The following is a 13,888-nucleotide window of genomic DNA, read 5'->3' as shown; positions in this document are numbered from 1 at the left end:
CGCAGCTGAGCACTAACCATCAGGAATCATATTTTATCTGTGGTTTCTCTCTCAGAAGTGAAATTAACTTGAAATTGGGGTCATGTTAGGTATGTGGTACGCAGACAGACATTGGTAACCTGTGAAGTCCATCATGACGTGGAAGGCATGGGCAGGTGTGTGTGTGAGTGAAAGGTACCATTTGTTTTCATGACGATGTGAAGGGCTTTCAGCAGTTTGAAGGAGAGGATAAGAACTTCATGGCCGTGATCAAAAGATGTTTCTTTTATCTGAATAATCCAGTGGTAAGTCTGGATCTGGAGGGCAGCAGCTGTCCCTGTCAGGGTCTGTCGAGGTGTGCAGAACAGCATGCATTTGCTGCACTAGGAGAGGTGCTTTGTATTGCAGTAAAGCGGGGCTTCTCCAGCCTGGCCTCCCCCACCACCCCACTGCCATGGGTTTGCCAAAGGGACGGGGGTGAAATGCAGTGTGGGGTGCCCCACTGCCCCCACGTGTGGGCTGCCCTCTTCCCCCGGCCCCCTGCCAGAGAGTCGCAGCCTGACCAAATGTCCGTCGGCGTCTCTCCCAGTTAGGAGCATAAGGCTCATGTGATAGCAATACTCCTTCTGTGGAATAAAAGCAACATCCATGACGACTGGATGAGAAATTGTTTAATCAGATGGGGCTGCACAAAATAAGCGTGCTTTGACCTTTCGGTGAAGTTTGGCAGCTTTCATACTTTAAAATTTCTGCTACCCAAAATGAAATGTTTCAATGAATTATTTCTTTTCATTTCTATTAAAGCAACCTGAAATCCTCTAAACATCAGGAAAATTGTGCCAAAATACCTGGGTTGAGACCATAAGCTTTTCGCCTGGGGGAGGAGGCACTCTGGTGGTCGCACCTACTGATCTTCCTTTACTGACACAAGTAATAAAGGGAAAATATTTCACCTCCCTGTTCATAAGCTGGAGCCCAAAAAGAATGGAACCAGCAGGTCACAGGCACTGGACTGTGAAGAGGGAAGTACCTGTTTCGGGGGCAGTTGGTGGCATTTACTTCCTCTGAAGGAGGCTGTTGGCTAATGTGGAAACAGGGTATTGGATTAGACCAGTGGTCTGATGCAGTACGGCAAATCCAGCGTAAAAGATATTAGTTAATTATGTGCAATACTTTGGACATATAAGATAGTATGTAAATGCTGATTTCTGTGATTCCATGATAAACAAAAAACCAAGTACAGTCACATTAGTGTATCTGAGGCCCCAAAGGAACAGCATAGTGTTTTTTATTATGGCTTGATGCAGTTATAAAGAGAAATATCTATGAATGAGAATTAAGGAAACAAAGTACAGCATAGAAATTAAAAAGTACCTCTGAATATTTGAAAACTTTAACTGGTTGAACCCAAGAATGTGAAGCAGCCCCCGGTGAGAGGCCATTTTAGCGAGGGTTTGCCAGGAGTTGCACCTTTCTGTGCGCATTAATGCCATGAGCAGGAGCAGCGTGGCAGCCTCCTCACAGCTCTTTGCTTTCAGAGGTGTGTTTCTGAGCTTTTCGTCCAGGTCCGGGAGAGCTGCACCAACGGGTCAAACCCAGGCAAAATACAAAGGTGGAAGGGACAGAGTGAAAATATTGGCCCGTGTCCAAGATTTCACAAAAAGAGCAGCTGTGTGAATCGGCAGGTTTGTGTGCAGCTCTAGCTCCCACTCTCTTCCTTCCTGACTTCAGGCATGTTTTCTGGATGACCATGTAGTTTTTTCCTGCTTTTTGAAGTGCTTACAAGGGGAGTATTTACAGGGAATGTTTTGTCATGTACCGTATTCATCTCCCACATCTGATCAAGTGATGGTAAGCCATTTTGATAGCCTATTATGGGCTTTTATTATGAATGATCACTGTGCTGTTGCAGAAAAATAGGAAAAGTAAACTTCCCTCCACCTTTCCTGTAGAACTATGTATTCTTCCCCTCATATATAAGAGGGAGAACAGCTCACTCTCCATAGTGAAGTGTGAATAATGTAGCAGACCTATAGAAGGTAAGTGTTAATTCGAGGAAGAGAAAGGAATGCAAAGAGATCCTTCTTGATTCCTTGCATGCACTGTTGGATACTGAAGCGTTGTCTTGGGAGAGGCGGTAAATTGCAGATGAAGGGAGAGAAAGCGGCAAGAGGTGTAGAACTTCCCCTCCACCTGCGTGCCCCAGAGCCCGGTGAGCGCGCTCTCCTCCTCCAGCAGCGGCTCAGCCTTGGACCTTCCAGCCGAAGGCCCGTCTCTGCTGGTGCGGGGCAGCGGGCGCAGCCAGGGCGGCTTGTGCTGCCCCAGGCAGAGCCGGCGGGAGAGCGCCCAGGGGCGGCAGCAGCGCCCAGGGGCGGCAGCAGGCAAGCCGGGGCGACGGGGCGAGGGACGGGCTGGCAGACGGGCCTCTGCTGGAATAGCAGCTGCTGAGGGGGGCTCGGCACGGCCGCTCTGCTGGACTCACCGCGACGTGCCGGTGGCCGGGCCTCTGCCTCCCTCCCGATCCCCAGCCGAGGCAGCGGGCCCCTCGCCGCGCCGTGAACCCTCGGCCTGCGGAGAGGGGGTTGAAAGCGCAAGGAAACGACTTGGATTTTGCAGCGAGCGCCACGTGTCCGTGCGGCGGGGGGTTGCGCCGTTCCCGGCAGTTCCCGCTTGCCCTGGGGCCCCCCTGGTTTCGCTACGGCTCGTAAATCAAGAGGCGGCAGCGGCCGGTGAACCGGCCCAGGAGCTCGGCCCCCCCCACGCCCGCCGCGGCGCCCCGCGGCGCCCCCCCCCGGCCGCGCCGCGTCGTGCCACCCCGCCAGCGGGGGCCGCGCGGCCCCTTTAAGGCTCGCCCCGCCCCGCCCCGCGTGCCCCGGCCGGCGGGGCGGGGCGGGGCCTGGCGGGCGGCGGCGGCCGGGGCGTTGGGCGGGCGAGACGCCGGGGCGGCCGGGGCGTGCGGCCGCCGACCTTCAGCCCCAGCGCTGCGGCACCGCCGCCCCGCCGCCCCTCCGCACCTCCGCACCGCACCGCGCCGCCCGGCCAGGCGCCGGCCTCGCCCAGCCACCCGCCGCCGAGCCCGCCCGGTGAGCCGCCGCCCGGGGGAGGGAGGGAAGGAGGGAGGGAGTGCAGCCCGCTCCGGGGGCTGCGCCGCTGAGGGGGCCGCGCCGCGGAGGGGGCCGCCCGGGCCCGCCCGGGGGCAGCGGCTTGGCTCCGGCGGGGTGCGGGGCCGGGAGCCGGGCCTGCCGCTGCCGGCGGGCGGAGGAGCGTGCCGCCTACCTGCGCCGGAGCACGGGTGTCGGCGGGGGCAGACGGCGGCGGAAGGTCTCGGCGGCTCTTCCCCGGGCGCGGGGCGGAGCGGGCCCCGCGGGGAGGGAGAGAGACCCGCCTGGCTGCCGGCCCCGCACGCCTGGCCGGGGGGCTGCGGCGGGAGCCCCTTCCTCGGCGGGGCGGGGGGGGTCGGCGCGGGGCTTCCCGGCGGAGCCCGTTACGTAACGTCACCTGTGGTACCTGCGTGTCCCTCGCGTCACGGCAGCGGGCGGGCGGTGTCACAGCGGAGTTCGGTTTTCTCCGAGGTCTGCGAAGTGCGTGTTCAGGCTTGTGGATCCTTCTTGGTGTGCGATGAGCCTCTGGGATTTAAAAACCCCGAGAGTAACAGCCGAGAAGTGTTCGTTGCTCTCCCCCGGTTTCCCTCTAGTAGAGCTGGTGGGCGTGGGGAAAGACACGGGGGTGTCCGAGCTGAAGGTGTTGGTGAAGGCGCTGCTGCAGGTGATTTAATGGGAGAAACTTTGTGTTCGTCAGGGCTTCATCTTTGCTTTCTTATTTCTGGTGCCTTAACAGTACCTAGAGGTCAGGGCTTCCCGAGCAGCTGCCCTTCCGCGTGTGCAGTGCTGAGGCTGAGCCTGTACGTGTGCTTAACAAACCGATCGTAAATCCCCGCAGCACCTGGAGCTCAAATAGCCACGCTGGGCTCTTGAGCACTGAAAAGCAGTAGCTGGTGTAAGTATCTCTAAAATGGAGTAAAAGATTAAAAAAAATACCATCATAAATAGTTCTTCTTTCTAATACGTTAATGCAAACAGTGATACTTTTTTTCATCTTTGTAGTGTTCTTTTAACCAGATTAATGCAAATACAGTGGTTTCAAGTGGGCTTATTCCCAAGGGGGTTACGTTATTGTTGGGAATGGATTTGCTCTCAGTGTAGTTCCAGTAACACAGATTTTGTTGGGTGGAAGGAGGTGAGAGGAAGCAAACGTATAAATTAAAAATATCCTGAAGTCGTTTTTGGAACGGTTGAGAGCTAAACTGAGCTGATGGGCAGAGAGGGTTTTGCACTTGCCTGGTTGCGCTTCCTAGTGGCTTTTTGTGTGTGTGCCCATAAACGCTATTATGTAATGGTGCTTCTCTTGGCAGGAGTCTATTGTCACCGTAATTCCTGAGGTTTCTGGAGCAATGCAGCTTGTTCAGGAGAGTCGAAGACAGAACAATGGGAAGAAAAGTTCTTAAGAGGAGGTTTTAACCTCTTTAATTTTTCATGCAGTAGGACTAAGCTCAAGACATCTGGATCTCTTCCAGAATATTTTTACTGTCCTCTGTTTGTGGTTCAGCTTGTCTTTCTCTTCTCCTAGGCTGCAGTACAGATATCAGGCACCAGCTTGCTGCTTGCATCCTGTGTCAGAGCTGGGAAGATGCTGCCTCTCTCCTTTAATAATAATAATTTTTATATTTCTTTTTTTGTATTTTTTATCTTTCCCCTCTGAAGCAATGTAGTTATTTTCAGAGAACTTAACTGTTGCTTAGAAAAAAAAATACTTGAGATAATGGGGAAAGGGGACTCTCCCCAGTCTGCATGTCTAGTTAGAACTTGTCTGTATACATCAAAGGGAGGCAAAACGCCTAAGCAGAGAGAGAATTTGCATATTGAATGCCAGTGCTCTAAGGATCAGTGCTTTTGTGTCTGCAGTTTATCGTGGATTTCATCCACCGCCTCCTCTTCAGGTGTCTGTCATAAATTTTGCAAGTCTGCCTCCTTTTCTTCTTTTTGTGCCACACTGTTTTTTTGGATTATATTTCTGTGTAGAGAGAATAATTCTTTCCGGTATTGTAATCTGCTGGCCAGTTCTATCTTTTTTATAAATTGCATGTTGTTTCTGGTAGTGATTCTGTAAGCAAAACTTGGAGAAGTCTTTTTGTCTTGTGTAGAGTTTTATCTGTCCTCTTAAACTGGCTTGTCCTGTTACATAAATGAGTTTTATGGACCACTGGAGAAGAGAGTACTGTCTGAAAGTAGGAAGGTATGTTTCCTTAAGGGGGCCACTGGGATGAAGGAAATGTGCCTGGAAGACCTGCAACCTAATCTAACTAGCTTTTAGAATCGAAGATGATTGTTTCCACTTTGTGGTGTTGCAGCTCATTGTAGAGCGGAGTAACACATGACAAGGGAGCCATAACCTCCTCTTGGAGAAGTGGTTGTCAAAACCCAGGTGCCCTCATGTTCCTACTTTAAAGGGGTTTTTTTTGCATATGCAGATGCTTCAGTGAAGTCTGGGTCTGGGAAAGTACTGACCTGAGGCTGAAATTTCCCCACCACAGCATTTCTGTAGCAGACACTTTGGTTCTGTCACCTTCTCTTGGCTTGTCATGCAGTTGACCATCTGTGGTCTTTGAGGAGGACCTTGAGTTGTTTGGTGCACCATGTCTCTGCTGAAACAGTTCCCAGATAGTTATCAACAGAGTTTATATTTAGTGCAGCACGTGAAGGTGGACTGAAATGGCTGCTTGAGCTCACAAGCTGCCTGGGGAGTCAGTGAGCAATGGTTACTGAAGTCACTAAATGTGTGTCCTGCCTGTACCGCAATGATTTTGATGGGATTAGTTCTGTCCTGTGATCATGGTTGTTTTCAGATATTTTATTCCTGCCTGGAGAATTGTTTCAGCTCTCGGTGAGAGCAGCCTGCAGTGGTCTTAACCTCAGCTCCTCAGCTGTGTAACGTCTTAGCTGCAGAGCTAGGTTTCTGTGTCTGCGGCTGTTCCTGTTGCATCACTTCTGCTTTTTATCAGTTTACTTGCTCTCACCACAGGCATCTACTGCTATACCGCCCAAATACGTGTCTTGCTCTTTCTGCTTTCATGAGAAAACAGATGTGTGCTGCTGGCTTGTGTCAGTGCAGGAAGGTTTGACGCTGCACTCAGCATCTGTGTCAGGCCACTGCTGTCTTTTTTTTTTTTTTTGCCTTTTTGAAAGTTGCATCTCTTCTTGCTAACCTGAGATCCTCCCGGAGCAGCCCGTTGCTTGCTGGTACCTGCGTGAAAGGTCGGTAGCGTTTCCCGGTCTGGTCCTGTTGTGCACTCTGCCTGGTACCAGGGCTTCTCGTAGCTCCCCTGCCCTCTGAGCCACTTGTCGGCCGCTATAAGCGGCTGATCCCAGCTGATCAGGCTTAGCTGGGAGAGAGGCAATCTTTCACTGGCAAGGCTGGGCCTGCTTGCCTGAAAGACTGGGGGGGGTGCAGGGAGGGGTGAGAGACAGCAGGGATTGAATTCTGCCTTAGGAGTATGTAAATAGAAACATTAAGGCGTTTCCTAGAACAGGAAAAGGGAAAACTTAACCCATATGTAGCAAAGATTCTTGCTCGTAATGTGGTATTGGTTATAGTAGATTTCTTTTGCCAGAAATACAGTAGTCTAATTATGTTTATCTAGTTGTCATGACAAGTGTCATGTCTTTAGAAATGCCATTATATACATTTCATCTCTGTTATGAAGCTATTCTGGGTGCAAATAGAATTACTTTAGATGTAACAATTTAACCCCCAGCATACAGAGTAGTAGTTAGGGACAAATAGATGACTTCTATGAAGCCCTCTGTCTTTGCAAGTCCTTCTGACTTTGCTGTTCTGTAGTTATGCAGACAGTATTTTCCTTGACTCTGCTAGCAGGCTCCTTTGAGCAGCTGCAAAAATTGATTTTAAGTTTAACCAGTGGAAATGCTTCCTATAAATTTCAGGAAGCAAGCTTTTGTGTGTAACAAGAAATATTTTCAGCTGCCACACGTATGCTGTTCGTTTTGTTACTGAGTAGTGGCAGCTAGTGTGCTCTCACAGGAAGCTTAGTGTTCTGGCACGGCTTACTTTGTGATGCAGTCTGCAAACAGGGTATTTTCAGACTGAGCCTAGTGATACTAATAAGAGACCAGTGGAAGCCTGGACTGTTGTTTACCTGCATATTCATTCATTTTAAACTGGTGATATTTGTGTGTGATAATTCAGGACAGTTTGAGGAAGCTCACACTGTCACAGAGCTGCAGGACCAGAAGTTAGAGGTTATAAACACCCTACCTCTTTCCCACTGCTTCAGTTGTCCCCTTTCCCCAGCTCCTGGCTTTCTCTGCCTGTGTGTTGAACGACCGGCAGGCTCCTAAAGCGGCTTGTGAACTGAGAAACTTCTCCACAGCACAAAGGATTGATGTGTCTCATGTCGATCTGGTGATTCCCCGAGGGGAACTGCTATCCTGGCAACCAGCCCACCCAGCAGTAAATTTGCTTCCTGGTATTAGTGAGTGTTAAGTGGAATGGGTTAGTCATCACCTCTGCAGCAGTAACATTGCAGGCAAGGTAAAGTACAGCTTTTGGAGCAGTTAGAGGAGGGTAAAGGGAAATGGGCTTCTGGAAGTACTTTTATAAAGTGGAGAATGAAACACTGCATCATATTTATGCGGTAGAGTAGAATGGCTTTCAGTCCAGCAGTGTAAACTCACTTGCCATAGGAATGACTTCCTTGTAGATGCTTGAACTTTGCTAGGCCGAAACGTGCACCATTTTAACGTCATGCCTCAGAAGTGGACCGGTTTCAATGCTCTTGTGTCTCTGTCCCTTAGCTTACACTTTAAAAGCTCCTGAAGCATTTTGAAAACTTTAAAGCTCTTTGCATTTTCCCTCAACTCATTTTCCTCCTGGTTTGTAATTAAATGTTGCTGTGGTCTGCTGCTGTTCCTGGTTTTTCCCTGTGTTGGTTTAATGGAGTTTTGTAGTAAAATGAGTGGGAATTGAAAGAATATCTGATCAAAACCAAGTTTGCATCTTGTTTGGGAATGAAGATAGATCAGCTGTGTTTGGAGTACTGGATCTCTTTCTGCAGGACTCTTAAAGGAGCATAAGTTTTAGGAAGGAAATCCTGTTGCTACATCAGTATTGTTAAACCAAAACACAAAACCCAAACAAAAAAACCCTCAAATCCAACAACACCCTCCCAAATCCCCAATTTCTGTAAGTAAGCTTGAGAGTGATGTTCTTGTGCTATATAAAAATACAGATCTTTCAACAACTAAATTTGCAACTTGATTTTCAACAGCAGCTCGCTTTGAAAGGAGCTATAGTTGGTATGTGTAGTTTTAAATATGTAGTTTAGTGAAATGCTTGAATGTCTCTGACCTGTTTAAGATGTTTGGCTATTTTTTTCTTGGTAAATAACTTCTGGAAAGTCTTCAAGGAGTAGATATTGAAGCAGCTCACAGTAATGCAATTATATTGTGGGATGTGCCAGAATCTCCTTTGGGTATTGGTGCCCATTTGTGTCAATTGCTCTCATAAGGCATTTTATTTGTTAGACCTAGTAAGGTGCTCTAATGTTAATTAAAACCCCTTTAAATGAGGGCCAGGGTGGGGGGTAAAGACACATACTGAGTATGTGTTGCTCTCTAATGAGCCAAAAGGCTAAAGAAAGCTGATGTGCTGTGAAGAAGACTTAACAGTAATTTATCATTCTCTGCTGTGTGGGGATTCATGACACTAGAAAGCTAAGACACAAGCTGCCCCCAAAATAGCCTGTATAGTTGTATATATATCCTTTGGTGTTGGTACACGGCCTGAGGAGAATCCTTCTGTGCCAAAACACCGACCTGGAAGGGTGATTGACATCTCTGCTTTTCAAGAGAAGTGTCAGAATTGCAGAGCATTGCTCAGAGGGTATGAAAGCTTCACTTTTCCATCTGCTGCCACATATGCCACTGGCGACCTAGCGGCCATGTGTGGGATCATTCTGAAAGCTTTGACCCCAGCTCCTCTCCCAGGGCCCCTCACACCTTTTGAAAGTCCAGAAAGGGTATGCTGCTTGCTTCAGGAGGCGGGCTCCTGGTTTCCCCTTAGGAAAATCTAGTAGTACATCTTTATAAAACTAAAGCATTATTGCAGAGCTGTGTGATATTGAAATGCTGCAAACTAGTTCTGTGATGTGCAGCAAAAATGTGCTGGAGACTCATTGCAGGCTTTGCCCTGGCTTTGTGAGCAGAGACTATAAAACCATACAAGCCTACTAACAGATCCATTAAAAACCACTTCATGTGGGTATAGGGAACAGGGTTGGTTGTATGATCGGGGTTGTGACTTTTGGTAAGCGCATGATTATTTAAGTTGAATGACAGAAATGAAGAGGAGTTTGCTGCGTTTACTTTTAATTTCATTAGCTGTGAGAACTGCCATCTCAAGTCTGTTTCTGGTTTGCTGTCTTGCAGGGCTTGCACGCTTCTGAGACTCAAAAAGCTGACACTTAAATATGACAATGAAATGTTTAACAACAAAAGAGATCTTTAAGCAGACTAGACAAAAATTCCTTTCAGCTGCACAGCTTTTACTTTCACTTTTGGATGACCAGTTTGCCCAGTTGTCAGTTGGTTGCTGTGCTTTTTGAAGAGGAGAAGGTTACCTTATTAATAGAATCTTTTCTTTTTAAGTCTTGGAATTTTTAGTACTAATGCTGAATAAAAAGCGTGTGTGGGGGGATAAGAGACAATAAAACATACCTGTGGTTTTTTGGCACCGTAGAAATAAATATCCTTTTTCCTGTGCTTGTTTGGGAAGTTTGCAATATTTGTGATCGCTGGATTTTTATTTGTAGAAAAGCGTGTGTGTTTCTGATGGCTGGACTTGCAGTTATAATCTGTGTATTTCAGGTAACTTCTCAGAAGTTTCTGTCCCATTGGAAAAAAAAAAAATAACAAAGCTTGAGTGCTGCTGAAAAAAGTTTTCAGTAACACTCTGCTATGCTTGAAACTGTGATCTGTTCTTTTCTTGTACTTGGAATGTGTGAGGGTAGTTTTGAATATTATTTGTTTTTGAGTGACTTATGCAGTATATCTCAAACCCGGATCTGAATTCTGCAGGTAATGTCCGTACCTGAAGCGTAACTGTGTGCCTGCATTCTAAAAACATAATAGAGCTGCTTCTACCCCTCAGCCTTCTGGCTCTTTTATGTGACAGAGTGCCATTCTTATTCCCCATGTACTCACAGCTAATACTTATTTTTTTGTGCATTCCTAGGTGTGTGAATCAACCTATCGTCACTGCATCATCACTTTAATCGTACTAACTTGACAACCATTGTATGCCAGCTTGTGTCAACACCAGGTAAGATGAAAGCTAATGCCATTACTTTATTTTTTCTGACTCTTCGCTTTTTAAACCTGCAGTTTGCCCACATGCCATGACTCTTCTGTAGACTAAAGTCAAAATGTGCTGCCTTCCATGTTCTCTTCCTGCAGTGAGACAGCCACTTACTGTTGGCATTACTTCCTGTTTCGAAAGCTAGCATTCTAAAATGTTCTTGGGTCTGACTCCTTTGTAGCCATGCCTTAGCCTTTTTCCTGACACCTCTGTTAACCTGTTTTTTGTGGTGTTCAGATACCACAAGCTGTTTTTTTCCTTGTATTCTTCTCACTTCCTTACCACTCCGTGGTTTTGCTGTAGAAGCTGTTGAACTCCTGCCTTCCAGAGTTACGCATGCATTATAAGCCACCTATACTATCCGACCTTTTCTCTTGAGCAGAAAATTAGTTTTGCTTTGATTTCCGCCCCCCCCCCCCCCCCCCCTCCCCCCATACCTGGTCCCAAATATCACCTTTGAAAACCTATCACAGAATGATCTCACTTGTGTATTTTATCTTTTAGTAGTAAGAAACTACCTGGATATGTCTTCCAGAGAACTAAACGTAAAGCTGTTTTTTGGACCTCACCCTTTTATCCCCCTTCAGAGAGGGGATGTAGATTGGGCGGAGGGAAAGAGGAAATCCCTCTAATGCTTTCGACAAGGTTATTATCCAGTGCTCTAGGGGAGTCCTAGTGCTGACAAACTAATGTGAGCCTTTGGTCTGATGCTAATCAGAATAGGGATAATTCCTTTGACTACGCCCTCTTCCCTTCAGATCCCTCTAGCAGCGATAAGGCATTAAGCTCCTTTGCTACCATTCTTCTTGCTGTGCTGGTCTGTTGTCCTTGTTTCCTGCAACTGCTAGTGCAAAGGCTTGAGTTCTGAGGGGGTCTCATTAGGAGTGCTCCTTTAAATCTTTTGAGATTTTTTTTTTGGGTGCTCCTGAGTGGTACTGGTACACTTCAGTTAAATATATATCTTGGTGGATGTGTGGATGTGTGTTCATTTTTTGTATCGTTAAATAAAAAAAAACCTTTTTGTTGATGCAAGACATATTAGACTTGAATATAGTGGCATCTTCCATTACATGTTGGGACATGTAACTGAAAGAATGCAAGTCAGCATGTAGCTGAAACTTAGAAGGTATTTTTCTGTCTCTTCTTTTCTTCCTCCTTGGCCAGGGCAAACAAGTATTGTTTCTCAAATGCTTTTAAGTACTCTTAAAGAGTCTAATTTCTAATCACTAGTTCAAAGAGCTCTAAGTTTTCTAGGATGAATGTGTATGCAGCCTATATATTGTTCTGGTTTATGCCAATGGTCTGTTTCCAGTCTAAAGACCAACTGCACAGCAGTAGAGAGAGGAACTTGAAGCCTAGGTATATAGTGAAATATGACTTTGCTTGTAATATAACACAAAAATAGTCTGTTAAAACTGTGTCTCTTCACTAGATCTTATTTGTGACTGTGGGGAAGGGGCAGGGGGTGGTGGTGAAGATGCTGGTTAGGTCTGATGTGAAATGATTGCATCAGACACAAAGCTGTCAAAAAAATGCCTTGCAGATCAAAAAGGGAATGGGAGAAGTGTACTCAGCTTCTTACGCCTTCCCTTGGCAGTATGAAGCTGAGAAGCTCATCCTTTGCTTCTAAAAGCAGGTCTCCCTAGTATAGCCGTTTGGTTTGTGATAGCAGGTTCTCTGAGGGTATATGGTGGCAATCCTACATGGGTAATCTGTCCTGAGTCTGGCTGAGCTGGCCTTCTGGTGAACTTGTAAGGGAGTTTGCTGTCTTTCACTAGGAACTGTTCTCTCTGCAGGTGGTTTGAGACCCTCTTTAGTATGGGTGTAGAATAGAGGGATAGGAGGGATTTAGACAAGTTAAAGATCTTGCCTGGAAGACAGAGATTGACTGGGTGCGTCTGCACAACTAGCATCTGCATATCAGCACAATGCTCTCATAGAGTTTCGTTTTGATGGAGAGTGTGTTTTCCTAATGTAGAATTGGAAAAGGCCTACAGTGATAATATAAAAATCTGATCTCTTTGCAAGCTACACAATTTTTGGCTATGTGGACATAATATCTAGATAAGCTGAGCACAAAAAAAGTGCAAAAAGGTATTGGGGTGGAAAGAGAAAGGCTTCATCAGAAGGTGCCTATCTGAGGAGACTGATTTAAAGTGTTTTTTGCTAGTGACTGTGCACAGGTGGGGAGTGTGCATTACAGAGGTCATCCAGCGTGGCTCCCCAGTGCAAACCTGTGCGGAAGCATTAGAAGGGGTTTATCAGCACTTCCAAACAGTAGTAGTTTTGGGTTTTTTTTTTCCTTGACAATATTCAAAGAGACATCACTAACAGATGCAGTGTGACACATTTTATGTGGGTAAAATTATGGGCTAGGCATAACTGCCTTTGCCTAGCACTATTAACCCAACAGTTGTTAAATCCCAGGAAATGCTCATTTTCAGGGTGGTGATTGCTTTTATGACCTGAAAATAAAAACTGGAAGGTGTATGCGTTGTTAGTTTTATCTTTTCTTTACTCTCAATTGGCATATGCAGGGCATTTCCTGTGAATGAGTGCCCTGTACTTAGTTATTAATATTCTACCACTCTTCAACATCCTGCTCATCTTTTGTGATTTGAAACAATTATTCTGAAATGGGGGGTGTGTGTCAGAGAGACTGCAGACAAGTTGCAGTACATAACACAGGATTCCACTCCTGCATTATTTTTATCCTGTGAAGTGAGAACAGAAGGAGGATGGCAGAAGCATTCCCAAACAGCTCCTGTGCAAAGCTGTTGGCCTTGAATGCTCTCTAACCTGTGCTTTCTTGTCTGTTTCCCCCTTGCCTGCTTGAACCATTTGTGACCTGGAAAGCCTCAAACCCAAGTGCTTCTAACAGTGGTGTCTGCTCTGGAGTCAGCCAGCATTCATCTGCATCCCTTCACACATATTGGGGTTTCTCCTTTGTGTAGATTTTGACTTGCACTTTTTTTGGTCCAGGTTAGTATTTCCTTTTCAAGTGGTGTTCTGTAGCATGAAACTCCAGGGGCATACAACATTGTTGGTATTAAAAATTAAGGAAACAGTACAGAATATTCAAAATTGATCTGTTTGTCTCCCCAGATATTTTCTTTCTGCTCCACTGATAGGAGGCCAGAGGGAACTTCCTCTGCCTGTTTCTTTATGTATGAACTGAAGGTTTGGATTCTAGATGAGAGCGAGTTGGGTTTTTAGTGGGGTTTTTTGGTGTTTATTTTAAGGTAACTTGAAGACTAGCTTAACCCTTGTGACTCTCTGGTTTAATCTCTGGTAGAGAGGAAGAAAGATGGGTTTTCCAGCAGCCACTGTATCCTGGAGACATTATATTGTTTTATTTAAGCTGTGATGATCACATCTTCCCACCTCTCCACTTCCCCCCAAGATTTTGTGAAACAGACATTTCTTAAGTTTAATTTTTCATCTGTATTTATCCCTTATTGTGAAGCTAGTTTTTAAT

At 46.5% G+C, this 13,888-nt stretch overlaps 1 protein-coding gene across 4 annotated transcripts in view; it reads left to right on the top strand.

Moving 5' to 3' along the window:
* The first annotated feature begins 2,909 nt into the window (after nt 1-2,909).
* The window catches only part of SUSD6 (sushi domain containing 6), an 86,599-nt gene continuing 75,620 nt past the window's right edge, over nt 2,910-13,888 (top strand). For 2 of the 4 annotated variants that reach the window (XM_074824344.1, XM_074824346.1), the window contains exons 1-2: nt 2,910-3,062; nt 10,288-10,374. The gene's annotated coding sequence lies outside the window, so the exon portion shown is untranslated. Of the gene's footprint in view, nt 3,063-3,486; nt 3,976-10,287; nt 10,375-13,888 lie in introns of those variants that run through there. The other 2 variants (XM_074824347.1, XM_074824345.1) reach the window with 2 other exon arrangements.

The sequence above is a fragment of the Strix aluco genome, chromosome 4 (assembly GCF_031877795.1).
Source record: "Strix aluco isolate bStrAlu1 chromosome 4, bStrAlu1.hap1, whole genome shotgun sequence".
NCBI classification, from domain to species: Eukaryota; Metazoa; Chordata; class Aves; order Strigiformes; family Strigidae; genus Strix; species Strix aluco.
This window is presented reverse-complemented; position numbering and strand designations above follow the sequence as displayed.